Source organism: Chiloscyllium plagiosum, unplaced genomic scaffold, assembly GCF_037043375.1.
Source record: "Chiloscyllium plagiosum isolate Xiang-an unplaced genomic scaffold, Cpla_swu_hap1 HiC_scaffold_15, whole genome shotgun sequence".
In the NCBI taxonomy this organism is placed as follows: domain Eukaryota; kingdom Metazoa; phylum Chordata; class Chondrichthyes; order Orectolobiformes; family Hemiscylliidae; genus Chiloscyllium; species Chiloscyllium plagiosum.
Window position 1 is genome coordinate 66,267,363 of NW_028270153.1, and position 6,382 is coordinate 66,273,744.

Genomic DNA, 6,382 nt, shown 5'->3' on the forward strand with positions numbered 1-6,382 from the left:
AAGTCTCACTCTCATTGTTAGTCATCATTACTCTCACTGTATCTCACTGACACTCACTGTTACTCTTGGTGTTTCACACTATCTCTTAGTATCACACTCAATGTATCCCATAGCCTCTTCCTGTCCCTTTCAATGCTCGTCACAGTTATTCTTTCTATATCGCACTGGCCCCTACTATTACTCTCACTCTATCAAATATCATGCATTATGACTCTCAATGTATCTCACTCCCTCTTCCTTTCAATGCTCATCACTGTTACTCTCAGTGTATCTCACTGACCCCCACTGTTGTTCTCACTGTATCTCACTGACCCCCACTGTTACTCTCGCTGTATCTCACTGACCCCCCACTGTTACTCTCACTGTATCTCACTGACCCCCACTGTTGTTCTCACTGTATCTCACTGACCCCCACTGTTGTTCTCACTGTATCTCACTGACCCCCACTGTTGTTCTCACTGTATCTCACTGACCCCCACTGTTACTCTCACTGTATCTCACTGAACCCCACTGTTACTCCCACTGTCTCACTGACTGTCCCTGACATTGTCACGAGCTCACTGACCCTCACTGTTACTCTCACACTATCACATTATCATTCACTATGACTCTCTCTGTATCTCTATGCCAGTTCCTGTTATGGTCACTGCTAGTCACATTAACTCTCACTGTATTTTACTGCCACTCACTACATCTTATTGTCACCTCCTGTTATTCTCACTGTAACTCACTGCCAGACATTGTTATTTTCACTGTCCCAAAACTGTCCCCTGTTACTCTCACCGTATCTCACTAACACTTTGTGTTACACGCACTGTGTCTCACTATCACTCTTTGTTACTCTAATTCAAAATCACATCAATGCAATGATATTCTCCCAGTGTTAAGCTGTTGGATTTCATTTGATTTGATATTGCCACATGTCCCAAGTTAGAGTGAAAAGTGTTGTTTTGTGAGCTAACCAGCCAAATCATACCATACGGAAGTACATCAGGATAACAGAACATAATGAACAAAATAGCATTATAACGACAGAGACAGTGCAAAGAACGATCCACCCTAACGTATGAGAAGTCTGTTCATAAGTCTGATAACAGCAGGGAAGAAGCTGTTCCTGAATCTGTTGGTGCATGTTTTCAAACTTTCGTATCTTCTGCCCGATGGAAGTGGGTGGAAGAGAGTGTAACCAGGGCGTGAATGGCCTTTGATTAGTTTAACTGCTTTCCTGAGTCAGCAGGAAGTGTAGACCGAGTCAATGGAAGGATCTTACCTTTCCGAGGAGAGACACAAACATGGCCACATCCATTACTGCAGCATTTCTTATTTCCTTCACAGTCACTGTCACCTGTGCACAATTCTGCACAGAGTCCAACTCGAGTAGGCTTAGCAGGACAGGAGCCTGGTTTAACTGTTGGAACTAAACACATCACCATTAGGCCATTCGGGTCAATTATCATTCATTACCTACCTCAGTACTAATCCCTGTAACTCTTTATGCATCTCAGTACTGTTCCCTGTCACTGTGTCTGTACCTGAATACTAATTCTTGTTGCTACCTTTGTATCTCTGTACGTACACCTGGACTAGTAATCCCAGCGCCGGGCTAATATTCTCGGTTTGAAGCAACATGGACATTGTGATGTTTGAATCAATTAAAAATCTGAAATTAAAACCTGGACCAGTGGAGACCATGTGGCCATTTTCAGTTGTTGTAAAACTCTATCTGTTTTACTGCTGTTCATGAGAGAAGGAAATCTGCCATCCTTACCTGGTCTGGTCTACATGTGACTCCAGACCCACAGCAATGTGACTGACTCTAATCTGCCCTCTGGAATGGTCCAGAAAGTCTCACGCTCACTGTTCATCAGAGGCTGAGGGGTGACCTTATAGAAGTTTATAAAACCATGAGGGGCATGGATAGGGTAAATTGACATGGTCTATTCCCTGGTGTGTGGTGGACCAGAACTCGAAGACATAGGTTTAGGGTGAAAAAGGGAAATGTATAAAAGGGATCTAAGGGGCAACGTTTTCACACTGAGGGTGTTGCATGTATGGAATGCGCTGCCAGAGGAAGTGGTGGAAGCTGGTACAATTACAACATTCTCATTGTATCTCACTGTTACTCTCACAGTATCTCACTGTTACTCTCACAGTATCTCACTGTTACTCTCACAGTATCTCACTGTTACTCTCACAGTATCTCACTGTTACTCTCACAGTATCTCACTGTTACTCTCACAGTATCTTACTGACACTATAATTCTCACTGCACCTCAATTCATGTCCCTCTTACTCTCACTGTCTTACTGTCTCACTGCCCCTCACTGTTACTCTCACTGTATCTCACTGCCACTCCCAGTACCAATCCCATCAATACAGTGATATTCTCTGGGTATCTAGCTGTTGTACTGTACCTTTCTTGGGAGTGACGCATGAACGGCCACATCCATTCTCACAGCATTTCTGATTCCTTGGACAGTCACTGTCGACTGCACACATTTCCCCACACAGACGGACTCCGACACTTTTCTGAGGACAAGACCCTGGTTTTTCTGAAAGAATGAAACACATCACAGTTAGGGCTGGAAATGTTTGTCAAATCTCAAATTAGCCCTTCCAGTTAACGCTTTGATAAAAACCAGCAGAGGGTAATTAAAAAAGGAATAAATTCAAAAATCACGCAACACCAGGTTATAGTCCAACAGGCTTATTTGGGAGCACTAGCTTTCGGAGCGCTGCTCCTTCATTGGATAGCTGTGGAGCAGGATTATAAGATACACTCACATGCACACACTCACTCTCTCTCTCATGCATGCGCACAGACATGTAGGTCTGTGGGGTGAATCTGCATTTGGAGATTTCTATTTTGCTCAAAAAGGATACAATCCACAGACAGTCAATCCAGGTAACGTTTTATAAATTTCTACTTTGGAAATAGAGCCAGTCTGACTCAAGGTTGGGATGCAGACAGACTCTAACCTCATACTTTTAAAACATTGTCTGAGCTAAGATGTCACCTTTTTTTTATAAAACCTTAAGACATAGGATCTTATGATCCTGCTCCACAGCTACCTGAGGAAGGAGCAGCGCTCTGAAAGCTAGTGCTTCATAATCAACCTGTTGGACTATAACCTGGTGTGGTGTGATTTTTAACTTATACACCCCAGGCTAACACCAGCACTTCCACATCATGAATAGGAAAGGTTTGGAGAGATAGGGGCCAGGAGCAGGCAGGTGGGCTGACTTCATTATGAGACCATGTTCAGCACGGACTGGTTGGACAGGAGGATCTGCATGACTCTATGACTCTATAAGATTGCAAGAGGTACCTTTATATATATCTATATAAATGTAAGAGAGAGACAAGAGTGGACATTAGACTGCTGAGGCTGGAGAGGTAGTAATGGAGAATAAAAAAATAACAGAGGAACTAAATAAGTACTTGGCATCAATTTTCACAGTGTAAGATAACAGCAGCATCCGGGAGGACTGAAAATAATTAATGTAACAAATATGTTTAAGAAGGGGGCATGCTGAAGACAGAATGGCCCAGCTGATCAAGATCCCATTGTAATCTAAGATAACCTTCTTCGCTGTCCACTACACCCCCAATGTTGGTGTCATCTGCAAATGTACCTCCTATGTTCACACCCTCTTTATTTCTGTAATTTATTCCTACAAGCTGTAATGCTATTCCTTTTATTTCTTTATTTTCCTGACTTTTCCCACCAAGAATCTGTACTTAAGGTTCTGTACCTTTGTACCTGGGACTTTTTTTTTACTTTTTATTCATTTGTGGGACTTGGGTGTCGCTGGCTGGCCAGCATTGATAGCCCATCCCTATTTGCCCTTGAGAAGGTGGTGGTGAGCTGCCTACTTGAATCGCTGCAATCCACTTGCTGTGGGCTGACCCATAATGCCGGTAGGAAGGGAATTCCAGGATTTTGACCCAATGACTGTGAAGGAACGGAGGTATATTTCCAAGTCAGGGTGGTGAGTGGCTTGGAGGGGAACCTGCAGGTGGCGGTGTTCCCAGGTATCTGCTGCCCTTGTCCTTCTAGATGGGAGTGGTCATGGGTTTGGAAGGTGATGTCTAAGGATCTTTGGTGAACTTCTGCAGTGCATCTTGTAGATAGTACACACTGCTGCTACTGAGCACCGGTGGTGGAGGGATTGAATGTTTGTGGATGTGGTGCCAATCAAGGGGGTTGCTTTGTCCTGGATGGTGTCAAGCCTCTTGAGTGTTATTGGAGCAGCACCCATCCAGGCAAGTAGGGAGTATTCCATCACACTCCTGACTTGGGCCTTGTAGATGGTGGATAGACTTTGGGGTGTCGGGAGGTGAGTTACTTGCCACAGTATTCCTAATCTCTGACCCGCTCTTGTAGCCACTATATTTATGTGGTGAGTCCATTTGAGTTTCTGGTCAATGGTAACCCCAAGGATGTTGACAGTGGGGGATTGAGTGATGGTAATGCTGTTGAGTGTCATGGGGCGGTGATTAAAATGATTCTTACTGGTGATGGTCATTGTGTGGTATTTATGTAATGCAAATGTCACTTGCCACTTGTCAGCCCAAGCCTGGATATCGTCTAGACCTTGTTGCATTTGAGCAAAGACTGCTTCAGTATCTGAGGAGTCGTGACTGGTGCTGAATACTGTGCAATCATTGGCAAACATCCCCACTCTGACCTTAAGACAGAGGGAAGGTCATTGATGAAGCAGCTGAAGCTGGTTGGGCCTAGGACACTACCCTGAGGGACTCCTGTAGAGATGTCCTGGAGCTGAGACGACTGACCCTCCCCAACCACAACCATCTTCCTTTGCGTCACATATGACTCTAACCAGTGTTTGCCCCCTGATTCCCATTGATTCCAGTTTTGCCAGGGCTCCTTGATGCCACACTCAGTCAAATGCAGCCTTAATGTCAAGGGAGTCACTCTCTCCTCCCCTTGGGAATTCAGCTCTTATGTCCATGTTTGAACCAAGGCTGGAATGAGGTCTGGAGCTGAGTGACCTTGGCAGGTTGTTACCGGGCAGGTGCTGCTTGATAGTACAGTTGATGACCCCTTCCATTACTTTACTGATGATGCAGAGTAGACGCATGGGGTAGTAATTGGCTGGGTTGGGTGTGTCCTGTGTTTTGTGTACAGGACATACCTGGGCAGTTTCCCACATTGTCGGGTAGATGCCAGTGTTGTAACTGTACTGGAAGAGCTTGGCTCGGGGAGCGGCAAGTTCTGGAGCACAGTCTTCAGTACGAAGGGCTTTTGCCTGAAACATCGATTTTCCTGCTCCTCGATGCTGCCTGACCTGCTGTGCTTTTCCAGCACAAACCATAAAGAGGTTCAAACACAAAACAACAGCAAACTCCTTTCAGGCTCGATACCATTTCTTGTGGGTGAGAGTGGGCGTGGAAGGGGTTACTGCAGTGGGAGAAAACCACCTCCAAAGCCAAGACTGAAGGCTGTAAGAGAGGAGTTAGAGAGCAGTCTGACAGGGAGATGGTGGGAGACTGTGTTTACACTTTAACAGGGTTTTTCCCTCGTGCTCTCTGGAAATCCCATTGTAGCTTTGCAAGTGCTTCTCCCTCTGCTCCTCTGACTTCTTCTCCAGCTCCCCCATTTGTCCCTGGCCTCACTTTATTTCTCTGTCGGCATCATTCAATCACTTGACAACTGTTGGCTTGGCTTCCCCTCGCCCCTGCTTCTTGCCAGAACAGCACCAATCAGTTTGAACGCAGATATTAATCGCTTCCAAGAGACCTGGCCTCCTCTGTAATGCCATTTTCTTTTTCTGCCACTTGTCCCTCTAGTTTTCAGCATTTTTGCTGAGGTCTTCCTGTAGTGCCTGGTATCTCCCCAGCTCCTGCTGCGGCTCCCTTTGGATTCCATCAGCCATTTCTCAACCTCACCCCATGAGGTACCGACCCCGACTCAAAGACCTCTCTCAACTCTTGCCTGCGCTCCTATCTTACCACACACCATTTCCAGGATGACTGACCTGTCGCCAACGCCCATTGCATCTGCGCCATCTTTAAACCATCCTGGTTTAAAGACCACCCTGTCCAGAAGACCATTGGGCACTCAGACAAGCCCTGCCAGTCCGGAGATGCCCTGCACGGTTTCTGGACATGATAGACAGGGGTGACGTTCAGCTCCTCATCCAGTTCATAGAATCATAGAATCCCTATAGTGTGGAAATAGGCCCTTCAGCCCAACAAGTCCACATTGACCCTCCAAAGAGTAACCCACCCAGACCCATTTCCCTCTGACTAATGCACCTAACACTACGGGCAATTTAGCATGGCCGATTCACCTGACCTGCACATCTTTGGAATGTGGGAGGAAACCGGAGCACCCGGAGGAAACCCCTGCAGACA

At 45.9% G+C, this 6,382-nt stretch overlaps 1 pseudogene; it reads right to left on the bottom strand.

Annotated features, from left to right (window-relative positions):
- Positions 1 to 5,521: 5,521 nt before the first annotated feature.
- Positions 5,522 to 5,901, bottom strand: LOC148147675 (prefoldin subunit 6 pseudogene; annotated as a pseudogene).
- Between the last annotated feature and the right edge of the window lie 481 nt (positions 5,902 to 6,382).